The 15,998-nt window shown below is 35.2% G+C and overlaps 1 long non-coding RNA gene across 2 annotated transcripts in view; it reads right to left on the bottom strand.

Moving 5' to 3' along the window:
• Window positions 1–232: 232 nt before the first annotated feature.
• The window catches only part of LOC114145219 (uncharacterized), a 176,834-nt gene continuing 161,068 nt past the window's right edge, over window positions 233–15,998 (bottom strand). For both annotated transcript variants that reach the window (XR_003595635.1, XR_003595636.1), the window contains exon 6: window positions 233–464. This is a non-coding gene — a long non-coding RNA (uncharacterized LOC114145219). The remainder of the gene's footprint in view (window positions 465–15,998) is intronic.

Here is a 15,998-nt window from a genome sequence, read left to right as displayed (position 1 = left end):
CAAAACTTTCTTGCAATATGAACCATTCAACGTAAAAGGAGTAAAGAGTGACAAATTTATTTTAACCCATTCGTCCAGTTTATTTTTCTTTTAAAATTTTAAGAGTTTCTAATTTGATTTGCAGAGATCTTCAACAGGAATAAAAAAATTAGGACTCTTTTATACAGGCTTTGATTATACACTTTTATAAATCAGTTACCTTGTTCAGATTTCAGCCCTGGTCTTCTCAATAAATAAATATTTAAAATACTAACCTTTAACAAAAAGAAAACCTTTTGTTAAAACAAGGATACAAATTAGCAAGCATGTTGAGAGAATTTTTTGCTGTTAAATTTGGGTCTTTTATTACCTCTAAATATTTGGAATACTTTATGGGAGAACAGCAATTAAGACAAAGTTTCTTCTTTAAATTGGCAGCACTTGCCAGTAGCCTGGGGTAGCTGGGATTCAGAAAGGAAGAAGATCTGAAATAGAACAAGAGATATTCTGTTTAAACTTTCTAGACAGGTTTAATTTAATGACTACTACGTTTCCAACTTCTTGAAAAACCTTTTACAATCAATTAAATGGTTAAGTTTTATTATTATTATTATTATAGACACCATTCAATTAGAGGTGTCATCAAGGTAAAAACTCAGTGAACCTCAGGTAATCAATTTTATCCCTATACAAGCCATTTGTTATAACATAAGTTTATGATTTGGAGTTAAGTGGTATTTGTGATGTAATTGGTCCTCCATATGGCAAACTCAACAGTTTAAGCTAAGCCTTGAACTCAGCACGACTTCTGAAGACTTCATGTTGTTTCTGGCATCAGTATGTTTACTGCATTTAAAGGTCAGGACAACAAATTAAGCTCCTCACTGTACAGTATGTTTGAAAAAGGTTTGTAGTTGGGATTGGAAACATCAGAACACTATGGTATGTGCTCTGCAACACTGTAAACATTCAGAGCCTCATTTCAGGTAGTTTCCCATTTGTTATGTTAATTTGTTAAAATGCAGAAAGGAGCTTCCTAAATAAGCAATTTAAAAACTATGAATCGTATTTATGACATGGTAATCTATGAAGTGATTACGCTCTAAGGAACAGAAAAGAAACTAACCTCAACCCATATAAATATGAAATATTGTTATATTAGAAATGAACCTCTCATCCACATTTCAATCCCTATGAATGCACTTCTGATTGGTGTTGCCCCTCAAAGCTACAACATGTGAAAATTAATATTTCAAAAAAGAAACCTGTGCGTGTCTACACTGTACTTTAGATCCTAGCAGAAAAACAAAAGACTCATTGGTAAAAGGCTTTTTTAAGTCCATAACAAAGTCTGCAGGGTATGTGAGCCTCAGACATGTCATTGCACAACATTTTTGCATATTTGTGAATCACTGAGATGATGCATGCCAAGAATTGCTGCTACACCTGTCATACAGTCATATGAATACATCTCTTTCTTTCTTTTTGGAAAGAAAGAGGTGGTGATATTTGGCAAAAAATTACTGATATATTATATTATTGATATATTATTTTGAAATTTTAGGTATATTTTGCTACATAATTTTACATAAATTTTCACATATATTTACAGTGCCTTTTGCAAGAAATAATATAAAATTTTGTGTACATTTAAAATATCGAATAATACAATATGTATATGAAAACATTTGCTTAACATATGAAAACGTATACATTTATAATTTCCAATAAATTATAATATATTACTGTGTAACTTTGACAATATATAAATACACATGAAATATATTGAGAACTAAATTTTTGTTGCATAAGGGTCATCCTGAAGGTACTGTATCAGGTTGATGTAAGGGATCTGTGTAGTTGAGTTTGTCCACAGCAAACTTGCTCATTTGTATACTTATGAACCTTGTTTTGCAGCCATATTGGAAAAGGAAAACATCATTGAAAATGTCTGTAGCATGCTTTAGCTTTACAATCTCATTTCACTGGAGCAAAGGTTTAAAACCCAACTCCTAAAAACATCCAAACACCATAAATCCTCTTCCATCAAACTTTACATTTGACAAAATAGGATCAGAAAAGAACTGTCTTCCTCACAGATACCAAACCCAGATCTGTCCATCTGATTTCCAGAGAGGAAAAAAAAAGGATTTATTAATCTGTAAAATACATTTCCAATTTTGCTGACCGGATGGTGTGCTCTGTACCATTGCATCTGATGCATTCAAACCGTTGGTGATGTAAGGCTTGGATGCAGCTGATTGGTCATCCCAATCCATGACTCGATACTCTCTGCACTGTTCTTCAGCTAATCTTAAGGCCTCGAAGTAGAAACTCTGTACTTTAGCATATGCTGTCCTCCACTCTGTGATTGTCTGATGAAAAGGTTTCTGTTGCTCCTGTTTCCTCTGAGAAAGCGCCACTAATGTTTGTAGGAGAGATCTACATGGCTGAAAGCCGTATTTTCGACGCCTGTGGGCCTTGAAGAGGTTGCAACAACTAAATTCAATTATTTAAGGGAAAATACATATATGCTTTTGGGAACATAATGTATGTTCAGTTCATGTAATAACTTTTCAATTAATTATGTCAACTTGAGAGTGTAAGAAAAATAATATAATAAAAAAACAATATTATTATATTTTACTAATATCACTCTATTAATTTTTAGACCTTCCCTAATAGCAGATGTAGTTTACTAAATCAAGTATGCAGGCCTGTCACGTGGAATAAGTCAACTAATTGTCTTAAAACTAGAAAAAGTTTTTTACACATGGACTGCCCAAGACATTTCCTAGGAAATGAGTGAAAGTCCTCTTACTTTAAACATGCAGTGTCTGTTGTTTTTGTTGCTGTTGCTGTTAATATTCCAAGATCAAAAGAGCTTCAGCTCTTTTGGAAAATAATATAAAGTTCTATGTCTCTACGGGTTTGGCAAAAGGTTTTACAACATTCAAAACTTATTTGCAATACAAAATGCTTCACTGTCAGAGAAAAGTGGTAGTGTTACATTGCAATTTGGGAATGAGTAGACAAGCAGGCGTGTTTGGCTTATGCTAAAACAGCTTTTTAACAAGTCAAACCTTACAAGTGAGGCAGACCAGTGGAAATGACAGGGATTAAGGTTCAGTGGGTGCCTCAGGTACTGAGCTGGGTGCAGGCACTGACTCAGCTTGTGTTGTCACGATATCAAAATGTCGTCTTCCGAGGGATAGCTGCCAAAATTTCAGTGCCAATTTCAAAACAATGCCACATCAAATAACTAAGGCATTTGCTATAGGTGAGGGAACGTTTAAGCTTTGGAACAAGATTTGGAGTTCATGTCATTTCTATTTGATATGCTTAAGTTCAGTATAAAGATTCACAAAGGTCATTTATAATCCTGTTGTATATCAGAACTTGTTTAATTATTTTAAATAAATATAAAGAACTTCAACAAAGGTGCTCTTACTCTTCCAGGATATTCCTAAGCAGACTTTATAAATTAACTATTTGTGCTGCTCTTACCTATGCTGCTACTTCATCTTAATATAAAAAGATGAGGCAAGTAATTGTAATTGTCTTGAAGTTGTTTTGCACTGTTCCCATACTGTAAATGTATCCGTGTTATGTCTTTGGCTAATCTTCCTTTACATCCTTAGCATCTGTTTCCTTTTCTTTTTTTTTCATGTTTACTGTCATTTCAACGTGTTCCACTTTGCTAAACAAGATAGTGAAGAATATGGGAGCCGTTCCTTTGACACCTGTGTGAACATTTATTCCTCCTTGGTGGATGTTCAAAACCTTAAAAATCTAGGCTAAAAACAAAGTACTATATTACTCATACAACTTGCATAGTAGCATTCCTTCAGTTCATACTGAAGTGAGCAAAACTTTAGGGGAACCTATAGCTCCTTCTTCCTACCAGATCATTATACTCTATTATGTCAAAATATGACCCAAAAAGAGCTGAGCTTTTCACCCACCCAGCTGACCTTAGGAAGTTAATCTGATAGGGGGGAAATGAGTTTCCTTCTATGAAAAAGGATGACTGTTGACATGCTGAAAGTAATAACACAAGAGCACTAGAGGTGAATGGCTCAAATTATGTGAACTGCATCCATGTAATCTACATGCTTCGTTCCATCCTGACCTGACCCACCCAAACACACTTCCTATGGTCCCTTTTGTCATCCAACACAATAATTCTCTTCTAAAATCATCTTAACCAGTCCTGGAACAAACACTATCCTCCCCAAAAAGCAGGTGCTAAAAACAGAACAGTTTTTCTCTTCAATTAGCAAACAGTTTGCCACTTCTTCTTAGTGAATTAAGTGAATTTAAAATTTTTTTTAAGCATTGACTGTTCAATCTGTCTTATGGCTGGTGAGTACCAAGTCACTTAATTTTGAGCATCTTCTCCAAGCTGACGGTTTTCAACAAGTTCCCATTTCTCCTGATACTTTCCTCTGTTACAGTTTTGATTGGTTAGCTCTGATTCAGTTGGTTGGTTAACTGCACACTCCCTCAGTCCTACACCAACATCAACAGGAGTAAGGTGAATTTTACCCATTCAGATTTAAAATGATTATGATTAAGCTTCCTCTCATGTGCTTTGAAAGGGGACATACTTGAATTTTTACTTCAAATCAGAAATGTTTCTTGAGGTGTAAAATCAGAGTACATTGCTCACAGTAGTGTACTCTCATATTAATAAAATAAATTTCTTTAGACTCACCTCACAGCCTTACTAGCACTTTTCTTTTCACGTCAGATTCTTTGACAACTTCCCACAATTATTCTTTCATTTTTAAAGCAACTGGGATTAAATGTTGTGACATATTGAATACATTATGGATAGATTCCATTAAAGAGAGTATGTATAACACTACATGCTTTTATTTTATTTTTTTCATCCACAACTTTCTGCCCTGCAGAGGAGCAGCTTCACTCCAACAGTTCCAGTTGTTTTTAATTGAAGCTGCCACTAAATTATAAAACCCAGACAATGTCAGAATTTTTCCTTTTCTTTTAATCAGGTGAGATTGCTTTTGAAAATGATTAACTGCTGGTTAGCATGCCGCGTTAACAAGTGTTTTTCACAATGAATGTTTTTTTTAAAAGAAAAGCCAGTTATTTTGATTTGTGTTGTTTGAGTGTTTGCCACCTGCACAGCACATTAGGAGCAGGACCTTATTGTATAAGGTATGATATATAATTTTTTTAAAGTATTAATGTTTGACTATTTTGCTTCTGCATAATATCAGTTTGGAAGCAGTATATCTTTATTATATCCATATACATGTCATCTCATATTCAAAAACAATAAGAACAATGCTCATTCTGGAATTTTATCTTTTAATGCATTTAAAGATTGCAACCACAGTTAGAGTAACAAACTATTAATTTGTAGCAAATGAGCCATTGAAAATAGGTTTTGCACTAAAATATTGATATTAATAAATGGCAACTTTAACTTCACAGCTTTTTTCTCTGTTCTCTTTTGTCTTTAATTCGAGAAGGGCAAGGGTTCGTACTCAGTGACTGGTGTAACCTGGGGTTATAATGATTTACTGATTTAGCATCGGAGTCAAACAAACTTCGCTTGGTTGGATTTCTGATTTCATCAGAACAGCAGAGTTTCATCATCAGCTCTCTCATCAAAAAGTATTGACAATAAACGATGAGCAGTAAGAGTTTAAAACGATTTTAGCATCTGTGTTTATTGCGCTGACACAGTCTGCTCCTCATGCGTCTGTTAGGATTTCATGGCATGCAGCCTTACTCCAACAGTGTGTCTTCAATTTTACAGATGTTAAAGGTTTGTCAGCTTCTCAATTTTCTAACAGCTTGATCTCAACAGCCCCATAGTTTCTCATTTTATATACGACACCATCGAAACTGAAAGGTCTTCTTGTCGAGAAAAGACTGACTTCAACAAACTGTCATGTTGAACAAACTGTAGATCTTTATATTTGCTATGGTTCTGATTAACAGTGCATATTTGTAATAAGAAACATGTTTTCATACTGAACGTCCTGCCTGGCCATCTCTCATGCCTTTTGCATTACAAAAATGGGGATGTGCACAATTGATCAGAATTTAGGGCAACATTTGTCTTATACAGAGAAGCTAAAGTTTCTCAAGGTTTCACAACTAGGGGGTAAAATGGATCAGAAGATCAATGGGCAGATTTAAACAGTCTCTGCAACAGTGCACATTCTTTACTAGTCTGTTATGGTGAAAGTGCCTGAGATGAAAGTTTATTGGAAAGGATCTTTGTCTGAACCCTCAACTGTGATCATGAGCTGTTAGTAATGATGCCCTGGAAACAGTATGTCGTACCGCTGGTTTGGAAACAGAGCAGCTGTCTGGGACAAGGAAGGTCTGGGAGACCCACAGTTACCATAAAACGTCTTGATGATGGTGTTGTATTCAAAATAGACTAAGACTGACAACATATTAATGTCACAGTATTAGCACACAGAGTACCTTTAAAATATTTTCATATTTGACATGGACAAATGTCAGAAGTAAGTTATCCGTCATGGCAAAGTTTGGTATGATTTCAGAATGAAACTTGACGTCTTTTATATCCATGTGTTACTAAACAAATTACTGGTTCTGCTCGCAGTTTAAATGAAGAGATGAGTGATGATGTAAACCAGAAAATGTTCCAGCACCCATATTTTTATGAGCCACATAATACTTCTCCAATCTTTCTCCTCAAACAGATTCCTTGCTTCAAGGCCACCAATTATATTTGCCAATATTCTTAGATTCTCCAAATGCCTTAAAAAAAAACAGGTTTTAACTTTCCTGTCCATTCTCAGTTAGCATAGTACCTCGGTTTGACCAAATGTAATTAATGTTCACATTTAAACCAATATCGTGTCAGCATACTTTATGATGGATGGTAAAAAGTGCAGGAATGACCAGTAGAAACTCCCTTTAGCCCTCAGCGAGCCTTAGTTAAAACAAAACAGATTATGTCTTGTTTTTCTGGCTTTATTAGACCTCTTACTTGACAGTTTATGGGCATATTTGCTGGTTTGTGGCTGCAGTTTACAAGGCTACAGTGCTTAGTGGTGGTTAACATGCCCCAACTCTTTAATTGCCAATTTTAAGACTTCAGCTACAGAGAGACTGAGAAAAAAAGTGATATGTGCTGGGTTTTTGGTTTTATCTATTTCTGTCCATATGTGATGAGAGATTAGTGAGCCATCAGTGACTATCAATCATTTGTTGACAAACAGTATGCAAGACTATGCTGATAAATTAATTCAAAAAGTGCAGATGAAATGATTCAGAAGACCAGACAGTAATGTCACTGAGGTTGTCAAGTGAGCTCTTACTTCAATCAATATTTCACTAAGTATGCTGATAACACCTCCTTTCCCAGAAACACTCTTCTACATTTGTCCAGCCTTCTTACGCAAGAAACCACATATTGGTCTGTCTTTAAAAGTGCCACTTTGACAACACTTTTATTTCTTTGATGGGCTGGCACAGGGTTTGTCGATGCAAATGTCTCTCATGAGCCTTAGAGTAGATGTTTCAATAAAGCCTTGACATTCAACAAACAATGGGTGCCATGTGCTGCGTTTTGGACTCAAAGATCAAGCCAGTGTTCAGTTTGCTGATTGCTGTCTTTGGTGGAGCGGTAAATACTACCAGAATCCGCTAACCTCTGACTGTTTCCATCTCTCCTTGCCTTCAGTGGGAACTTATTTGGATTTTTTTCCCCTCATGGCACAGCATCATTGACAGTTCTCTTGCTTTCCAGTGTTAATATTGAATCACCCAAAGACAACCTGCTTTATACCCAGCGAGAATGTGGTAGTAGATATCTGAATATCAATAAACACAAGAGGTATGATGGATAATAGAGAAAATACAAATACAGAAACATTGCAGACAAAGGTTCAAATCTTGGTTTGTAGAATCAAATCATTGTTGTGATGCCCTGAGATGGATAATGACTGAAATTAGCTCTGTGTCAAGTGACTATGCTAACAGTTATCTGGTTGTATGTCTGAATTTGGTACTTTTTTTATTTTGAGGCTTCTTTTTACAATCAACTCAGTTTTGAGGTATTATTAGTAGCATAAATTCACAGTTTAGGTATAACACTGAGTTTATATATGATAATGAAATACTACACAGGTAGGTTAAACCACCACAAAACAAGATTACTTGTTTTACAGCTCTGAAACATTAAAATCCTAGACAAACAGGCCCAAAAAACCTAAACCGTTCTGAAAACTAGCTGTTTGTTTTGTTAAAAAGTAAGACAATTGAAAGAAATCAAGGTTTGTGAATGAAACATTGTACAAGCATAATTTGTAAAGATTTACTTTTGCATTATGAGCTGCTGGTCTTTTAGTGGTTGTGCTATACTATTCATATTGTCTCCAAACTTATAGTTTGGAGACAATACGTATAGATAAGACAAATAGAATAGATAAAATATGTCTCCAAACTATACGTTTGGAGACATATTTTATCTATGCTAATGAATGGGACCTATGTTAGCATCTGCATTTCTGATGATCGAACAAGGCTGACTTTTGGCAAAAACAAATTGCTAAGTAGCATACATTCTTTTCATTTCAGCACAGCTGTGAGAGGGTGCACACAAGCAAAAATCAGGCACAAATTACAGATTGCAGCATTAATCAAAACTCTCCTAGCAACAAGGCAGCCTGCCACTGTGCTTGACTGAAATCCCATAATGGCAACTACCTTTTTGTTTCTTTTTCTTAAACCATAGGGTAAAAAGAGACCAAGAGGTTTTTTTAGGGAATATTTTAGATGTTTTTCCAAGCTGCAGCTACTTGGACAAATCTTTAATGTTTGGCTTTCAGAAATGTAACCCTGAAAGGAGACTTTCAGCAGTATATATCATACTCAGAGAAGACTTTGTTTAGCCCTGGGCTAGGATCAATGACAAATCCTTTCAGATGATTTGAAACCATAGTGTAAGTGAAGGCAAGACTCTTGGACTGTTATTAGCCCTCGGCTGAGAACAGGAGCAAAAAGGTTAAAATAGCATTAGAGTCTGTGTAAATATCAGTTATCAACTAGCAACTCTTGGGCTGAAGAATTTCTCATCACAAGCTCCAAGAATACATCAATATGCTCAAAGGGAAGTAAATAAAGCAGCACTTTATGGTACTTTAACACATTTGTTTTTTGTTGAATGAGTACAAGACAGTGTTGATTGTTTCAGCCTTTCTTTTTTCTGGTTTAAGACAGTAGCGTCTGAAATTAGGTCAATTTTATGTTGGATTATGGTTTATTTTTGTGAACCCAATATTCAAAAGAGGAAGTATGTTATCAAGAAATTAGTCATTGGAATTAGATATTTACATAAACTATATAAAAAAAGAATGACAGATATTTTTGCCCTACGTCTAGTAATACACAAAGCATTTCTCGATTTGTAATTACCAAAACTGTTTGTATTTGCTGAATGCCAGAAAAATATGGGAGAAGGTTTACTTTTTTTATTTTTTTTTACTTAATCTTAATTCAAGTTTCTGCAGATTTTTCTTTAATATTTTGTGCCATTGATTTTGAATTGTATGTTTGGGCATCCATCCTCACAAAGGTCTGGAATATTGGTCTATTACTTCAAACAGAACTGGTGTAATTGAATAAGTTTTTTTTTAGTCACCTACCTCATGCACACCCTTTTATTTCTGCCCTCTCATAGGAAAACCAGGAATTTTAATATTGAGGCAGAGGTGGAAAACAACAATCAAAGAAAATGTGGTACAGATGTGGCAGGGAGAAAGCAGGGGAACAGAACGGAGGAGACAAAGAGAGCTTAAGGCTTAAGGATCTACAAGCCAAAAAGAAAAGAAGCCTGACAATAATCTAAGAGAAATAAATTCATATGTGCAAGGAACAAAACACAAGAATGACTAAGAAACTAAACACAAAAGGATTAACTAATATAGCCTTCCTAACAACAATTAACACAGAGAAACGAAAGAAAACTAAAACATGTTCTTTGTGGGGGGTTTTTCAGATTAATGGTTTCTTTCTTTGTAGTGAAGCACAAGACTTATTTAACTATGGATAATAATATCTTATTCCACAGTGCATTCATCTCTGGAACCTCCTTGGATCCCTTAAAATCTTTCCATAGGTTAAGTGAACTCAAAGTTTGTGAATTACCCCGTCAGATGCTTACAAAAACACGGCAATATCATGTGTTAAAAGGTGTAGAAATCTCTGTGTATGTAAACTTGGCTATTTAGCAAACAGAAACTGTTTAGATAATTCTAACTGATCTAATTTGAAATAGTATAGTCTAATGTCAGACCTTAAGATAGCTGCTTATGTCTTTTTGTACAGTTTAGATTTATTTTGCGTTTTTACTGTATGTGAATATGTGGGTGAAAATTAATAAACTATGACATAAAAGAATTAATGATTTAAAAAAACGAGACAGCAGCTAGTCAACCTCTGCAAGACTGAATGCAGTAGACAAGCAAAAAGTGTCCCTGACCTGACCTGTAAAATACTGTCAGCATGTCGGGGTGTGCCAGAGAGTGAGACAGAGTCATGTGGGAGTTTTAGTGTGACAGAGTGACAGAGACAGGGAAGCAGAAGTGTCCCCAGTGATGGTGCTTACTTGTCTGCTTACATATTCAGTCCTGACAGACTCTGAAGGGTGAATAAGGATTTGCTAGTTGGAGGAGTTACAGAGCAAGCTACACTTTTAAATCAATAGTTTATTCCAAGGCTGATGATCACGGTGTGACATTTGAGTGAGTACATATCACTCCTGTTAGGCAAAAACCTTGAAAAACAAAAGTTGATTCTCAATGTAAATTTATAATGTTTTATTAAAGTTAATGGAAATGAATCAGTGAAGCATCAGAAAGACATGAAAAGTGTTCAATGAATTTGATTTTCACATGTAAACAAAAATCTAATAATAGATAGAACCTGAGACCACTAATATCTTGACTATTCTGCTTTATGTAAGTACACTTGCTATGTTTATAATTTAATATTCATGTATTTTGTAGATATATTATGTCAAAGATGTTAAATTTTGAATATATAAGCCACTGGCAGGTTTGAGATCTCGCCCAAGGCGTGTTGCACAAGGTGCAGAAATATCATGTATTGGTTATGTATAGTCATGTAATTTTAATATCTGAACCTAGACTGATCCATTAAGCGAGCTGATCTACACTGTTGAACCCCAAAGAAATTTACACTAATCAGACATTTCCATCTGCATTTTGCACTGCCATACCTGCTATATCTGTAGAACAACATTCTCTACTAGCTTACCTGTACAGCCATCCATAAAAATGGCTATAAAACCTTTCAGGTGAATCTAAGAAGTTTGACATTTTGTAGGCAGGTTACCTTCAGATTTTGACTGGCCTTAGAAACTTTACTTATGATTGTGACTCCTGACCGTTTGCTGCATTGAAACACCCAGCCATAGCTAAAAATATGTTTATTTTGCTGCTCAAAGCACTGCTACAGTGAAAGCTTGTTGAACTACACAACACCTTTCTAGCCCATGTAGTGAAAAGAGGATATGCAGCATGTTGATTCTTCTAGTAGATAGGGAGCCTTACTGGCTTTTGTTGGAAGTGAAGTTTGTTTGCAGGTATTTCATCTGGTTTCTACACTCAAACTCACAGACGTGAAATACATGTGGGTTTAGATAACTTTCAAGGTCAGCAAGGCAGGTGAACTGAAGTGTGTAGGTTCCGGTGTATCTGAATCTTATTTTTAAGGAAGAGGATTGCTATGTGTCAAACTGTCTGGCCATGTTAGGCGCTATATTTTAAAAGCCACAAGCTTCAGAATTGCCATAACTGAGTAATTGATTTTCACAATTAAAATAGAAATTTCACTTTTGAGCTAAATGTATATATTCAGTTTTTTATTACCACTGTATTTATTTGCTTTTTGATTATCTGTAATTTCTGATCAGCTTACTGTTGTAATACTGTAATACGAATTGGGGCTAAATTGTGAAAGAGGTATTATGTTGAACACAGTCGTGTTTTTTACTAGTAATATGAACATTTGCATGTTTATGGTCAAAATCACTAAATTTATGCATTGTCTATTGAAGGAAGATGGGGCGAGGTAGTGCAGTGCTTTGCCTCACCTCTGGTAGCGCTGTGTCACACAAAGTGAATGGAGCAGGCAGTTGGCGCACGCCCAATGCTGTCTTTCTTCATATTCTTGTTTAATTGCACATGTGGTGTATATGCTGATGTTCCACAGCTAGCCTAATGTTAGTGACACTTATTTTTTCTGATCGGTCATAACTGTGCGGTAAAACTGTGCAGGACGAGGCAGAAGGTGTTGTCATGAACCCAACAGGCACAACAGGCAACTATGCATTAAAAAGATTTGAAACAGTTGGAAAAATCCAAAAATACAGTTGGAACAGAGAAAGTCTTTGCCACTTTCCTGTTTGGCTGCTAGATTTTTTAAAATGAAATAAAAATGAGAGAGATTTTCTACAGAGTGACAGAGATATTTGTGGAAAAGCATAACTGTATGGACTTCATGTAAAAATAAAGATCACACATTATTTTCAAAGCAATGCAGAAAAGAGTGAGAAAAAATTAAAATGTGACCTTATTATACATATTCTGATATTATCTTACTATCATATTGCTGAATTGAATGGAATTTATTACAGCATAGTTCAAATTTTTAGTTACGGTAAAAGTCAACATTTGTATTTTGGATATGGACATCCAGCTGAAGGAGAGTCAGTGCCTCATCACACGTCACTGTAAACAGAGACATATTATTAGAATATTTATGAACTTTATAAATATAATTTTTTTTAATCCTTGAGGGGAATTGTACTGTTGAAGTGTTTACTGCTGGAAAATAATATAATAAAATAAAATGAAAAGAACAAAGAAAAAGATAATCAGAGTTTTTTCCTCCAACTTCATTGGGACTGTTTTGGCCTCAGAACAGATTTTAAAAGGTGAACATGGGTAGGAGGATGATTGAAGGTACTTTCACAAACTTGCACTGTGAGGGAATGTACATCTAAATATGTTCTGATCCATTTGTTTGCGAGTTCAGTAAGTCAATGGCTCCAGCCCCATTTAAGCCAAAACTAAAGACACCTAAAGTTTTCTCTTATTGCCTAACTAAAGGGGTTGGGGGCAACTTAAAAACTTGAATCTTTCCAGGCATGAACCTGTGACTGTGAAGATCCAGACTTTTGCCAAGTCAGAAATGTCAAAACAAAGTGTAGAATAATGCTACATAATTTAAGAATAATTCATATCTCAGTTGATCTTGGACATAAACTTACACTAGTAAAGACAAAACATAAACAAAAGGATTTACACTGCCTTACAATCCTGTCACATTTTCTGATTTGCTGCTATGCAATTTTGTTTAGGTCAAACTTCCTGCATGGTAATGTGAAAGACTGCATGCCCGTTCTCACATGCACCTGATTTTATAAGATTTTTTAAACAAAAAGTCTGTGTTGGTTCCCTCAACTGAATTTCAAATCAACTAAACCTCAATATTGTCCATTAATTTGAACGTGTTTGTCCATATGTTTAGAGCCCTATAGCAAATTGGCAATTTTTTATTGGCTTTACACCGCTTGAATGATTTTGACAACATTCATCTGTTCAGTTGGTCAGGCTTTGGTTTTTATCATGAATGTTTTTATTGTATAATTTTGGAAAGTTGCAAAATTGCTTACGATTTTGTATTTTCCTCCAGGACACTCGGAAAACAAATGTTGCCACAGACATTTATAGTTTGCTTCCTCTTACTCTGTTTATTTGGAAACTATTTTCAACACTCAGCATAATAAAAAATATATCTAATCATACATGAGTTTGATAAAGCATTTTTTTGTTTCAGTTGGGTCAAATATGGTTTGGGAAACCGTTCGGTAAAATCTCAAAAAGGAAACTATACAACTACTGACATTTTCAAATTCTATGGACTGTTTAATTTACTCAGCAAGAGAAATCAGTCCAATTTGAAATCAAATTTAGAGATTTTAGAACAGCTAAAACAAAGACTTGATACATACGACTAACAGGCAACACAAACTAGTTCTTGCCTTTCCTTCTCCTTCCATCATTCCATTTCTGCAGCCATCCAAAAATCCATCCATACCTCTGAATAAAGCGGTTAACATGACCGGGCCTGGCGTCCAAATGTGATTACACAAGTGATTTTTTAGCCCATCCAACCACTAATGTGACAGGCAGCCATTTTCCACTATAGTCACACAAACACACACACTGCACTCTCTGGAAGACATACACAGGGCATCCCACGATACACACAACAACTCACACACAAACACAAACTCCCCAGACACTCATAAAATTAGATGGACAAAGATAAGAGGAGGAGAAATGGGTAAAAGGGGAAGGTGGGGGGATGGCACAGAGAGAGACAGTGGAGGGGTCAGGGACAACGGGGGAGGAATTTGATTGCTACTGCTTCCTTTGGGTCTGTGCAAATATCTGTGTGTGTCTGTTTTAAAAATCAGGAAATGGAAATGACAATTTTGCATTTAATCTTTTTGAATTTTGGACTGAAACTTGAATAGTTCATTTTGATTAACTTGTAAACTTTAAAGCATAATTAATGAAAGTGAAAGACAAGCAAATGAGTTTGTGAGAAAGAAAATATTATTAATTTAAATGATAATATTGGTGCATCTTCTTTACATTTTAACTGCAGGTAAAAAAAATATCACATGACTTTTGTTTCCTCTTAGAAAAATACCCGACTCACCTAAGTTTCTTTTGGTGCCAACAGATTTAAACTAACTGATTGTTCCTGAATGTTCAAAACTTTCATCCTTTCTCAGATGATAATTGAAGAGGAGAATGAAAACTACTATTATTAGTGGAGAATATTACCAAACAAAATTGTCTGATGGTAAAATTGCAAAATTAAGACAATAAGTAGAGGGAGGAAAACTATATAAATCATTATCCAATTATTTTAGAGCCTGGAAATAGAACCATAATAGTGTGTGAGTAATGTAAAGCAGGGATAATAAAGATAGCATTACTGTCGGAAATAGATTTAGTTTTTCACAAAACAATGACAACATCTTTTTTTTCAATAAATGTATGTCCTTCACACCCTAATAAAGATTCAGAAAATTACATTATGCTAAATCATAATTAGTAAGTTTGGAAGAGAAAAGTTGCTTGATTCTGGAGACAAAAAATTGACAAGGAGAGATTTGAAGGCAAATTGTTATATTTGTAGTGGCAAACTAGCATGTTAATTTTAATGTAAGTTAAAATACTTTATTTTTTATTAATATTTTTGCATTGTTATTTCTGCTCAACTGTTGCAGCTTTGGATCACCTAACTAGTACGTAGTTTTGACAGGTTTTGACTAGCAAAAAGGTAAATTTTAAACATCAAATACTGTTTCACCCTGAGATTAATAACATATACTGTACATATCAGGAGGATTAGAAGAAACAAATGATAAAACATGAAAACTTAGGAAAGACAAAATAAATATGGTACAAGTAAAAAAATAAATAAATGATATTTTAAATGATAAATACTGTAGGGGTAGTCTGTCCTCCCTATTTTGACACTGTTCCTTAGCTTTTATGGGGTGCAGTTTATCTACACAATAAATAGAAATGGAGCGCATACTAGAATCCCGACAAAAACCTAGAAACCACAAAAAGCTGACGTCTTCTGAGAGAGGGAAGAAATGCGGACTAAAATGAGCAAGCTAAATCGCTACATCTTTCTTTCTTTTTTGCTGCTGGCTAACCCCCCTCCCTCCCAGACAGATGTGACACTCGGGACTCCCCCTCTTTCCACTCTGCTTTGATGGATAGCAGGCACATGCACACACACTCACACTGATGTATTGCCAGAGGGTGGGGAGGGTGGGATGAGGGCAAACGATTACGGGAATTGTCATTCGCCCATCATTTGTCTGCATTTGTAAACCATCAACGTCAAGAGCTCCCTCTCTCTCTCTCACGTGCACACACACCTAC

The sequence above is a fragment of the Xiphophorus couchianus genome, chromosome 5, assembly GCF_001444195.1.
Source record: "Xiphophorus couchianus chromosome 5, X_couchianus-1.0, whole genome shotgun sequence".
NCBI classification, from domain to species: Eukaryota; Metazoa; Chordata; class Actinopteri; order Cyprinodontiformes; family Poeciliidae; genus Xiphophorus; species Xiphophorus couchianus.
The sequence above is the reverse complement of the archived record's forward strand: the minus strand, read 5'-3'. Positions and strand labels throughout refer to the sequence as shown.